The 13,542-nt window shown below is 40.9% G+C and overlaps 1 protein-coding gene across 1 annotated transcript in view; it reads left to right on the forward strand.

The window, feature by feature from the left end:
* The first annotated feature begins 1,314 nt into the window (after positions 1–1,314).
* Positions 1,315–13,542, forward strand: part of LOC117826286 (netrin-G1-like) — a 95,022-nt gene continuing 82,794 nt past the window's right edge. Inside the window, 1 exon segment of the mRNA XM_034702239.1 lies at positions 1,315–1,585. The gene's annotated coding sequence lies outside the window, so the exon portion shown is untranslated.

A 13,542-nucleotide genomic window follows, 5' to 3' on the forward strand; every position in this document is an offset into this window, starting at 1 on the left:
TCTGACAACTTCTGGGCAATTTCTGGACATTTAGGTAATAGAATTATCTTGCCTTTAATGCGGGGGATTGTCAATGTGGGATGCCCTCCCACAACATGAAATACTCTGGTGAGAAGAGTGTCTATGTCAACAGTATGGATAAAAATCTTTCAGCAATTCAAACACAATAGTAGACTTCAAAAGAGAAGCAAGAGAGCAAGGGTGCTGAGAAGGGGAGAGGAGTGGGGACAATTTTCAGGTCCCATGACTGACGGGGGCACAAAGAATAGAATATCTGTGGCAGCAAAGTGGTTGGGCCCAATGTGGTATTTCCATGGGACCGCAAAGGGAGGCAAGCTGTAAAGAGGCAAACCCCTCCCCTTGTTTGGTGTTAATGTTCATGACTTTATCGTGCTGAGTTCATACATCAGCTCAGCCATTCTACACATAAACGTTGTCCTATGTGGGTTGGCAGGAAAAAGGCCAGATAAAGTCAGGACTGCAGCACAGAGCAGGTACACTTTTCTCTAATTGGGGCTAAAACAAAAACCTAAAGCAACATACTCCATATAAGGTGTTACAACAAATGATACACAAGTGCACTAAATCAATCAGAATAAAAAGGCATGTATCTTTATTTGCTGAGCTGAATGAACATAAAAGGAGGCAGAGGAAGCAAAATAAAAAGTCACCATATGCGGATAGCCAAGCTCGCCTAGGAAACCAGCTCCTTGAAAATGTCTGAGTGCGATTTCTCCTTCTTGTTTGATCATTCTGATGTCTGGCTGATAAAGGTCCAAGCTCTTTAACTCTCAGCTTCTCCTGCAAAGATCTCCTGTCAAACGGCTGTATGTTCAACAACTTCACTGAGTTTTCTTTATTTCAATTCAGTTCTTCAGGTCTCATTTAAAGGGATGTAGCCCTTTTGCTGCCACCCTCGAGTATTTTCATTGTGGTGAAAGTATGAATGTTTGTTAAGTTTACTAAAGAATGTGATTTAAGTTGTATGATTCCCGTAGCATGCTAATAACGCTTGCAGTGTGATGCTTAATGATATGAGTATAAATATACACTGTAAATACAGAAACATTGTTTTTATTGTTTATTATGTTCACCCCTCACATCCACTAAACTGTGTTTCCCATATATTGGAAACAAAGGAAGGTATGTCTAGAAGGAAAACAGCTTCACGAGTATTCTTATCAACAGTTCCTGATTAACACTCACCATCCAAACCCAGCTATACTGTTTAGCCGGTTCTCACTCCTGTAGCTATATGTTTGGCTTTCATAGTAAACGTGCTTTATACCATCCACTCTTACGCAACCATCATTCTCACACACAGAAATATCACAGCTTTAGCGGCTTTCCTCTATTATTGAACAGAAAGACAGAGAAAAACTGCAGGTGGTTGGCGTTTAATATTTAAGAGCTTTCTCTGGATTCCAGTACCTGCCTTGCATACTGAAGGAAAGCTGAGGATCTCTCAGCAGACCTGGCCTGCAGACCCTGTGGCCTCCACACCGCCCTCCATCTCACAACACCTCCCTCCCCTCCTCTTCCATCCACCGCTCTCAACCCAACCCCGTCTTCTCCTTAAAGCCAGGTCTGCACCCAAACACTTCGCCTTCATACCTTATTCATTTTCCATAACATGAACATCACAAGCAAGTCTCCGTCTGTTGGCCACTCTTTGGATTCTGGGATTAAAGTAAATCCCCACAAACAAAGAGGATGCAGTCGTGGATGATAATGGATAGGTACTATTTGCATTGTAATATGAATGCATTAGAGCTGTCAACATCCAGGAGATGGCTGTCTGTTTCAGAGCTCATGTGATGTGCTGTTTCAGAGGAAACATTTCCTCCAGATGAGAACTGGAGATAGATCTGTCCTTGTTCATCTGCAGAAATGTTCATCATGTTTGGGACGTGCTCGTTTTCTTTTCTGACGTATCAGCTGCGGCGCTGTTACACCAACATTTGGGGGAAGAACTGCTTGCACATTCCCTCAGGACCCCCAATTCTGCAGCTTCTCACTATTTGTCCCCTCTGTGGCTCTCAGCAGGGGGAGAAGCAATGTTTTATGTTTAAAATGAAAATAGGTGTCATGAGGAGTCGCTAAATGCACAGGGACTGTTTGATTGCTTCACTCTGGTACAGGGGGCTGTTCTTGTGTCTGTTTGGTGCCTATCACTTGCTGCCGGTTCGCCTCATTATAAATAATGCAGCCTGCATCCTGCCCACCCAACAAACACCTAAATGAAGTCAGTCTGCATTGCAGATTCTCACAATGAGTAAGGTTACTTCAAGGAGCACAGCGAATGAGAAAAACAACAGGAAGCGTTTGACGAAGACGCCGCGGTTTGAGGGCGGTGTTTACAAGTGTGTGTATTTTTGCTGGAATGATTGTGTGTGTGTGTTGCTGTGTTTGTGTGCACTTGTATCTGCTGGTGTGGGTGGAAGAAATAAAGGCACCATACATATTGGTAGGAGTATAGAAGAAGAACAGAGAGCTCTATGGGTGAATCCGTACGCCTGTAAAATACAGTGGCTCCATCTCCAAAAATATCATGTTTTTTGGGGAGATGAGATTGGCAGAAAAAATATGGGATGACAGTTATCTTCCACATAAAAGTCTGCTCAAGCAATGCTCCAGAAAACTTGTAGCTGAGACATTCTTCCAATCGAAAAATCTGCTTCTCCTCTGCTTTTAATCACACAAGCGTCAAAGGCCGCTCAGTGAAGGTGGTAAAGACAACTGTTCTCTGAATGCAGCACATCAGTGAACAAGTGAATATATGAACATATAATCCATACATTCTGCCATGGGTTGTGGTTATACATTTTATAATGGGTAAATGTTATTGACACAACTGCCAAATTAACAATCAAACCAATTTTTCAGTGTAATAAAGCCATAAATGCATGACACATTCTTCTGAATTTAGAAAAGGTCATTAGAAAAAGTTAGGCAGTCATCTGTGATGTTGAATGAAAGTCACTCATTAAAGTTTCTGACATGAATAAATCCAGTCTGTTTATGTGAGTTTTATTAAAATGTAAAAACATAACCCAAAAACTCAGTCCACATATCAAACTGTTTATCTACATCAGATTTGTCCACTTACGTACCTACATGCATACCTTTATACTGCCTGTCTATCTATTTATCCAACAATCTACCTGTTTGGTACATGTCCATTTATCTACCTGTCCACCTGCCTACTTATATATGCAGTCTGCCTATTTATCTACCTGTCAACCTATTTATCTACCCCCCATCCTGCCTACCTATCTACCTGCCTTTGTGCAAATTGACAGAGGGATTTCTCCTGCTCTGCTTCCCCCCCTCTGGTTTTTATCCCTGGAGACAAATCTCATCCCCACTCTTTGGTCATACTACATTAAATGCATCTCATACTCCTGCCAGTAGATGATCCAAGTTTGCCATCCCGGTGTCAAGTTAGCTTAACATTCACTGTAAACAATACCAACCAGTTACAAATGCTCTAGGTACCAATATGAAATAGCAACAAAGCATTTCCTCGGTTCATGCAGCAAAAGATCAACCGAAAAAGTCAGTACTTCACCGTGGGGATAATGACAACCAGCAGCGAGCAACACCAGAGCTCACACAAGTGGAAGCTGCTGCTTTATGTTAACTCAGCCATCACCCTCCCGCCCCAGCTTGGTTTTAGGTTGTGTGGAACCTAACAGCTTCAAAGAGGAACATGAATGGCTCACCATCAATGATGGAAGGTCAGTAAAGTGCCTTAACTGTTCTACTGTCGGCACTTTGGGTCACCTCACACAACAAAGGGTCTGCATTGATCACGTAATCATTAATGGGATGATAGTTAAAACTGCAAAAAGTGAAATGACAGAATCAGTAACCATAGAAAGAGTTGTAGTCACATTTAAAGTGTACTGAAAATATAAAATAACAGAACTAGACTGTCTGACTCATTATGTGAATATTTTTGTTTTAATAGCCTAGATGTTACAAATTATAGTCTGATATCCAACAGTATTTAGGTGTTCCCCGCCTCTAGTCCAATCACAGCTGTGATTGGCTCTGGCCCCCCTGCAGACCCGAAGGGAAATGAGCAGTCTACATGTCCGTCTATTTATCTCCATGCTTACCTATATATCTTTCAGCTGACATACATATCTACATGTGGATCTATCATCTAACAATCTGCCAATTCATCAACTGTCATCAAGTATTCACCAGTCTTATTACCAGCCTATCCACTTATTTAACTACAGACCTATCTTTTTATTTACCCATCCATCTGTCCATCTATATACTCAACAACCTTTCTTCTCTATCTGATGAAAGCAGAGAGTTCTAAAAAAGCGAGAGGCATAAATCAAAGAAGTCTAGAGGAACATTTTTTGCCGGTTTCAGCTGCGCTTGCAGACAAAGCATCACATCGTTTCTCTCTGCTGATCCTCTCCTTGCATGCTTGTATAGTCTTCTCTTTGGCTTGTGTACTATTTACTGAGAAACTCTGGGTCAAATGTGAACAAATGTTATTCCTGTCTGGCTTCTTTAAATTGCTTCTTCAGTATCAAAGCCGTTCATTCTCCTGATAACAGTCTGGTTTGCTTTAGAAGTTCATAAAGATGCATTAGCATCTAATCAATAATTATCCAACAACACTTTAGTGTAAAGAGATTTAAACGGATACCTGATTCTTATTTGAAAGGACTTTAAGAAGTGGGTATTTAGACTGAAAAGGCCTCCAGAAATCTAACAACAAAATTTGATTAACTCAGAGTGCTGAAATCTCACCTTCATAAAACCAAGGTGTTTAATGATGGAATCACTTAATACCCACCACAAATAGGATAAACACTTATTGTTATAAAATATCAATTAACTTTCGAGCATGTTGACCTATCCTTTAAAGCTGTATTTACATTTGAGCGTCTTTTTACAGCCTCTGTATTTGTCTCATGTCTTGAAAACATATGAACTGTAGTAACCTCTTACCTGGCCTTGCCTTAAACTCAGCTGGATTCAGCTCGACAACTGAGATTGTCCAAATCTCTCCCTGAGGCTACAGCAGCATAGCTGGGTTACGATTACATAACATAGAGTAGGTTATGATTCTTTGTTCACGTATATTTAGAAAGTGTATTTTTCTAATTTTGGTGAGAAAAGACAAGCAGGAGGACTATTTCAGACAGAGAAACAAATGTTTTTCTCCCCCGTTGTAATTTGAAATGAACTGCCTGCAGTTTCAGAGAGCTGGTGGGAGGGAGAGGTTTGTTATTCATTGAGCTGGCTGGTGATTTTGAAGACGTGATCTCTTTCCTCCTGATAGCAGCCTACGGAAACAGAGTTCAGTTTATGAGCAGCACGAGTCCCTGTGGCTTATTGCATCCCAATGTGTTAACCTCAATGAAAAGCAGATTAGACATGGGTGAGTGAATGCTTAGTCAAGCATTTACACACAAATCAAGACTTTTACAGTGTGTGCTAACCTGCTGGATCAATATTCTAAGTGTGCCTTAGTATTAGCAATAAGTCTCCACAACAGAATGAGTTAGCCTCAATCAAAAGACGATTAGGTAGAGGTCAATGACTACCTTGTCGGCTGCTAGTGGTCCATGTTCGGAATAATGAGCTGCACCAAATATGACAGAAACAAATACTGTGATATATGGGAATAACCTGCTCTGCTCAGGCTGTGCAGGCCTAATTGTTAGTCAGGTGATTGATAAGGCAGAACACAAGAAACTCCAATTAATTAATAGTTTCATGTTTGCAGGACTCTTTACACAGCCTGAAAGATAGACAGATGCATGTAGCAGCGAGCGCAGAATAATGAATGGTTGCATGGAATTTTAATTAATGACAGCAGCGACGTTTGTTTGTGCTAAAGCATGTTAACATGCGCCCAACGTTGGTTGGTTATACTCTGTTGACTGTCTCCCCTGGTGTCTCAACTAGACATATTCAGCGCGACTCTCCTCTGTAATACAATCCAATTTATATATAATTGATTCTGGGATATTTTCCATCCAAGTCTACCTTCTGGGAAGTTAGCTAGTGGTCACACAACTGCTGAAAAGTTTCAAGACATAAATGACAAGCCAAGAAATTCTATCTTGGCTTGATTCCTTAACAAAGAGATGTGATTTAATAAACTTTTCACAGTGTGCCAGAATCTGATGGCACAGGATTCAGGCTTTAAACCTTGCCAAATGTCATCCTTTCAAAGATCAAGGTAATTAACATGTAATGATCAGCTATTAAACATGTGTATTCTGAAGCATAAACCTGCACAGCGTTCATACGGTAGGTTGCAGAGTGTTTAGCAGCTCGTCAATCCACCAGGAAATCTCAGCACTTTTCTGAACCACAGAAAAGTCAAAACCAAGTCAAGGCGCAGAGAAAGAACCTCAGGGAGCATGTGGACTTTTCTGGCTTGCCACAACTAATAAAAGTCAAAAGGCTCACATAGGTTTTTGCAAGACATGAATCAAAACTTAGAGCTACCTGAAACAATGCTGCAGCACAGAGGGAGAAATGTACAGAGGCTCCTACAGTCTATTATCTACTGAAATGTTGTTTTTCATGTCCATGACTGATTGTAACTCATTCTCAAGCTGGTTTTGTGGCATCCCAAGTTGTTTGATTGCGTCATTCAGAAATCTTTTTATTTCATATCATTTTTATCATGAATTTGTATAATGCCAGTGTCAAGTGTGAGCCATCTTCAATAGATACAGACACAATTAAAGTTTCAATAGCATCTTATTCAAGCAAGAGGGCAGGAAATGATCTGAATTATCACTCAGACGGGAATACTGCCCAGTTATCACCTCGTTAGACTCTAAATTGTAGCCTCAATCCTAAAGGACCGCTTCTGTCTCCACTCAAATATTAAGCATGGGCTGTTGATGATCTGAATTGTTGTTACGGTTAAAATTGACTCGTGCCATCCATCATGTTGTGAAATGTAGCACAGCTCCCAAAGAGGTTGGCGTGTTGCCCATTTCTCTCAAGGCAGGAGAAGCCTTGCTCCAGCTGCTTATATGGCCTGCTTTTGGTGCAGCTGAGGTGCCACCCGCCTGCCTCCAATACCTGGCAGAGAATGGGAGTGTACCGCCCACTCAACAAGACTTCTGAGTCCAGATTCCAGAGTGCAACATGCAAAGAGTGCAGTCCTGAATCTTTCTGTCTTTCTGCAGAGTAATAGAAAATTCAGATGTTACATACCAGAATTAAAATGCATCCATTAAAGCTGCTCAACATTATCTCATTTAAAGTTCCAGGGAGGAGATTTAACTTGGTTATGAGACAGACTGAAATTAAACTTAATGCCTCTACGTAAGCTACAACAGCAAACAAAGCCATCAGCAACAACATTTACTTTTTCTATATCATTATTTCTCATGTCTGGAACCTCTTTGGGGGGGTAGGTGCCAGACAAAGACTTTAACAGCACGTTGCAAAACAAGTCTTTAACATTTTCAGTGGCAAAGATTTTGGATGACTGACACATTTTACGATTAAAACAAAGCAGGAAGCCTTTTTTGGGTGGGGGAAACATCAGAATAGACATAAGACCCACAACTTTGTCCACAGGGGGTGCCAAAATCAACATAAACTGTTCGTCACCGGAGCTTTAAGAAGACTTAGTGTTTGATTGGATTTGGTTGCAAAGATCGGCACTTCATGCTGAAATAAAGTAACTACTCATTAATTGTGTAAAAAAAAAAAAAAAAAGAAAAGAATGTGAGAGAAGTTTTCTATTAAGTTTGGTCAAACTTTTTTTGAGAAGTAAGAAGTTAAAACCTACAAGCTCAAATGTAATTCTAGCTGTTGTTTCTATGCAGTTAGCTCAACCTTTAAACATGTTGGGGAATGATTAAACTAAAGCTGTTCCTTCTTTAATAACATTTAAAATATACACTAAAGAGATTAACATTAACCTTCTAATGTGCAAAGCAGTCGGATGAGGAATCTTGATGCTCTGACTAAGCATGAGAATCAGCAGAGGACTCGGGATATGTTAGGATACAACCATATGCAGACTCAACGTGTTTATTCACTGCGCTTTAATTTAGTTTCACTGAGACAACTCAGGGTTCATGCTTTTATTCTGAAAATCCAATTTACACTGGTAATATTTCCAGTTTAAGTAAAGAGCCTGTTCTGAAAATCGAGGGTGTTAAAGTACAGATTTTAGTGCTCAAATCTGTAAAAATATGTCAGAAAAGTAAATGCTTCCTAAAGGACAGATAGCTCCTCTTCAGTAAAGAAGTACAGTAACAGTTATTGGTTACATTCCATCTCCTTTAGGTCCTATTAATAGTTTTTCTTTGCTTTTCTAACAAAGCCAACTCCTGTTATTAGTGCGTCTTAACTGACTGATGTGTCTAGTCTGAAAATGCTGGTTTTTAGATTCAACTGTTGATAAGAGGACAGTGACAAAAAGATCCACTATGGCTGCCTATGTCCAGCAGTACATCATGAAACTAACGCCTATGAAAGGCTCCACAAGGATACTGGTTATAATGAGCAGTGGCATGTTCAATACGACAGAAAACAACATTGTTTATTGGTTAAGTGCTCAACAAAACCACTTATGTTAACACATGAATCAAACTGAATTGGGACTTCCTTTTACTTCATTTGTTCAGCCCCGTATATATTTTCTTTTGTTTCTTGGCTTTCACACCAAAAGTGCAAGTGTGGCACTGTACAGCGACACATCTTTCCTCTCAATGGAGTGTGACAGCACTTTGTCGACTTCTTGCATGAATCATAAGGGCACACACTACCCTGATTTCCCCACTACCCTTAGCAGCCAGGTTGTGTTAAGTCAACTTTGGACATAGAAGTTTTGATGGCAGCAGTTTTCTTTTATAGAACGTCTTTGGAAAAGCTTTCAGTTTTTACTGGTTAAGCAATCAGTTTAAGTGAAATGTCAGTTAGAGGTGATTGCAGCAGTAATTTAAAGAAGCAGTTAAAGCTCCTATGAGGAGTTTTTGGCTGGTTAGGAAGGAGACTGAAATTACTTCTGATGCCTCTGTACGACAGTCAAAAACAAACAAGATCAACAGAGAGAAGATCAACTAACTGCTCTGCCACTGCATTGTGATGGTGAACACGCTGAAACTACCTTTTTTTACAGTATCCGCACAAACATTTGAAGTCATTGAGAGGTTTTCTTTATTTCTTTATTCTTCTATTTCTTTTTACTGCTACAAAGAAGGGTGAGATTTTTTCAACAACAAACACTACCGGTGCCGTTTTGGCCTAATAGTCCTGTGCCCCATGTACAGAGGCTATAGTCCTCAACCTGCAGCTCCTTATCCCGCATGTCGCTTTCGCTCTATCCACTGTCCTTTCCACTTGAATAAAAGGCATAAAAGCCCCAAAATACAACTTAAAAAAAAAAAATCAACAAACAAAAATATTATCTGGGCATGCAGAGGACTAACAGGGGTGTGTCCAGAGGAATGGGTAAGGGTGACACTGCCCCCACCGTTGAAATCTGGTTGGCCACCCAAGTTGCCACCCCAAAATCCTATGCCATGATTGGCAGGACTCGTGTTAAAATTGACTATTTGGAATATGTAAACAGATTCACAGGAGCTATATTTGTATTTAATGTAACATATTTACTCTTGTCAGTGCCTTCAATTGTGACTTTGGACAAACATCTTCTAACAATCAACAAATAATAGACACAAACAAAACAGCTGTATGATACTTACCGCTGAAAAAAGCAAAACAAGGCCATCAATACGAGGAGTGATTTTTTTCCCTATGTTAAAGTTTTAATGTCTGGAACCACTGGCGGAGGTGTCAGACTAAAGGCTGATTTATACTTCTGCGTTGAATCAACGGCGTACCCTACGCCGGGGGTCCGCGTAGCTCCCGTACCTACGCCGTGGCCTACGCACGTAGCTGACGTGCACCTCCTCCAAAATGTAACTCCCCGTAGAGCCGACGCGGACCGCAAGCTCTGTGATTGGTCCGCTCGGCGGCTTTGTCTTTCCCGCATTTACAACACTTCCGGGATCCCGGACATCGGCCGCACATCGGCCGTGTATTTCATCTCCTCCTCTCTATTCTTCATGTAATCATGTCTGTATGATAAACAGCAACATGTATCAGCTGTAGATTAACATAACACGCTCTGAATCTCTGTGGAAAAGTAAACAGAGATCGTAGCGGGACCGGAAGCAGGCTGCCGGCTATCAGAGAGACCACACTGCCCTCAAGCGTTTCGGCGGAGAATTGCTGCGCGACACGGACACATCGACGCACAAGTATGTGGGTCTCATGTCCGCGTCAGCCCCTGCTGCGTAGGGGAGACGCAGAAGTATAAATCAGCCTTAAGTGAATAACTTTGCTGCTGATACATACTTTTTTTTTTTTCAGTCTCCCAAAGTGTGATACATTTGGATATTATGATAACATCAACTCTTTGAAATGTTCTTCAGGATGCTGATGCAGTTAAATGAAGCCCTTTTTTTTCTTTTTTTTTTGTACTTTGAATTGTGACTTTGGACAAACATTTTTTGAGTCCTCAATGAAAAGAAGCTTGGCAGATTTATATCTTGCCTTTCTGTTGTGCTACTTTTTATAGTGAGAAAATTCAACACAGGAATATAACATCTGTATTACACTTAGATGTCAGTAGTTAAATAGCGGAGACAGAGAGGTCAAATAAATTATATTGATTTGTGTGTGTGCAGATACTTCATGCCACCCCTGCATAATTCAATCCCCCAGTTGGGCCACCCAATTCAAAACAGTCTGGACACGCCCCTCTCGGTAGTCATTGCCATCCGTGTGTGTTACCTGTATTTTGGCCGATAGTCTGTTGCTATTTGTTAGAAAAGTAGCCAGCTAGCTGTGTAGAGAGATGACACACATCTCTTTAAAATGGTACAAAGTTCAGATTGCTCATTAATCCAACTTGAAAACCACCATCGATATGAGCAACTCCAGCCCTTCTTGACAAATCAGAGATGTTTCTAATGTAAGCTTGTAGTGTTGCATTGTTTTATCTGTTTAGTGTAACTAATACAACAAGTGAAAAGAGAGAGGTGAAGTAAGCAACTTTTAGAATTCAAAGTCGTTCTGTGTTTACAAGCTTATGAGTGAATTTAATCCTCAATGCCTGAAACGAGCATTACTTCCCCAAAGCAGGCACACACACACAAACGCACACGGACACACCGCAGCGCTTGAACTAATTCCAAAGAGTGTTTCCTGTCTCTCCCGTCTCCTTCCTTACCCTGATCACTTCCTGTTCTAAGCTTCTCCGTGGTGGCTTTGGCACACTCTCCATAAAAGTGTCACTTCTTCCGTGTTCACAAGACTTTTATGTGTGGGGATAACCTACTGGCATTCAGGACTGCGTCTCACTCAGTGATAAGCTACACTGTCACATGCCACAACATAGCTGCTCAACTTGTCACTTGAAAGGTGAAGCTTCCGTCCAATTATCAGAAGGCCTCTCATGACACAATCAGCAAAGCAAACAGTTATGACGACCTTCTCATCCAAACTGCACCACACATGAGTGATGTTTGTCAGCAGCGTGTGAATGCTCCTTTAATTATAGCCGGCAGCAGATCTGTATGTAAATTACTCATACCTGAAAAAAAACAACTTTTGGGTTAACTTTCACGGGGAATTGGGAAGTGATCTAATATTTATATCCCCTCTAATTGCATGCCATAATTACAACCTTGGCCTTAAGAAAGGCTTTGGAATAAATTGAATTAATTTGGCAGCCATAAGTTGTGCCTGCATGCTGATTCGGTCTGCTCCACCTCTGGAGACAAATCTGATTAAATTCACCAATAATACATTTAAACCAGATAAAAACGCTTCAAAAAGACAAAGAAAAAGAAGCCTGAAGCCAAGAGGAGTAAAAAACGTGTTATTCCAAATCTGGACGCATGTGTACAGAAAATTTCAGCCCAGATGAATTTAATGAAAACAAGCTAGAGAAAGTGGCTCAAAAGACTCAGTCTTTCTCTCCATCTTATCTCTTCAGGTTTAGTTTTTCCCTCTCTTCTTTTTCTTCTTCTTCCTCTCTTGACTGCTCGCACACAAACACTCTCAGGAACAAAGCTCCTGATCCCGTCCCCCCCTCTGCAGTCTTCCGACATGCAGCCGGGGTCACGGATGATTAAAGCAGTGGCAGGTGGACTCCACTTTGAAACCATCAATAGACCCCCGGGAGCTGAATCAAACAGCAAACCCTCCATCTCTGTCAGCCCGAGCTCTCGGTGGCACTGAGGGAGAGGACAGGCAGAGGGTGAGAGGGCAGACTCCACCTCTGGATCTTCATTGTACACAGCGGCAAGCTAACGGAAAAAGCGTGGAGTGGCTATGGAGGAATTCCTGCCTCTCTGATGTGATTTGAAGCAGGCTTTGTGGATTCATTCAACTGACCCTGCAGCCTTTGACCAGAGGGGGCTGTGGGGAGGACAGGGAAAGCCAAGGATAGCTCTTCAAGCATTTTTTATTCTCACATCCCGTCCTATATAGTTTGAAGACATTGAAATTCTGTGGTGTAACAGCTGCTGCTGTAGGCTACTACTGTTTATGAAATCAAAATAGAGAAAGCGAAGACAGGCACCAACGAGGTCAATTTTCACACACAAATTGGGTTTGAGACTGAATTTCTTGTGTGAGTTGATCCAAATTCAAGGCTTTGGATTTTTATCTTTAGCCCAGCTTGTGTAGTTGGACCAACTGTATGTTATGTTGTGTTGTGTATACAGTACAGTGAAAAGTACTTCTCCAGATTGTTTGTGAGCCATTTATGCCAATTAACCAACAGCAGCTGTGGTTGTGCAGAGACAAAATATTCAGAGTTTATATCAGAGTTTGTTGAGCGTCTTGAAACAAGGCATTATTCTGAATATCCAGTCTAGGATAGGTTAAAATTTCACTCTCTTAAATAATTGATGGAAAGATATCGAACTCTTGTCAACATTTCAATATTTTGCAATGCACTTGTATACAATATCTGAGATATTTTGACTAGATACAGGACAAAGGAAGTTAAGCTCAAGGAAGAGCACAAAGGTGTTACATAAGAAGCTGCCATGTTTTCTGAGTAAACCCCACAAGAAAAGCTGTCAGCTCTTACAGTGAACACTTAGTTAGAGCTTAGTTAGAATAATTCCTTAAAAGATATTGAAAACATAAACAAAACTCAGGTAATTGAAGACAAGTTAGCAAACATGCTATGTTTTTAAATCAATACAAGACCTTTTTCTCAATGCACTTCAATGCCCTAATTATGATATAGTGCAACAAAATAGCATACTCAGATTACGGCCAAAGAGATGACAAGGAAGATCTGTCGATTGATCTATTACTTTCATTAAGTCTGTAATAGTTCAACTCAATCAACTATGAGAAGTGATGAACTTCAGCACAGGCTGCCATGGTCCCCAGAGGATAAATCATGTCGACTTAAGTGGCTCCCTGACTCAGACTAAAGGTGCTTTTCAACCGCAAGAACTTTACCCCGGAAATAGGGACCTCCCTCAAGAACTGTGT

The sequence above is a fragment of the Notolabrus celidotus genome, chromosome 15 (genome assembly GCF_009762535.1).
Source record: "Notolabrus celidotus isolate fNotCel1 chromosome 15, fNotCel1.pri, whole genome shotgun sequence".
NCBI classification, from domain to species: Eukaryota; Metazoa; Chordata; class Actinopteri; order Labriformes; family Labridae; genus Notolabrus; species Notolabrus celidotus.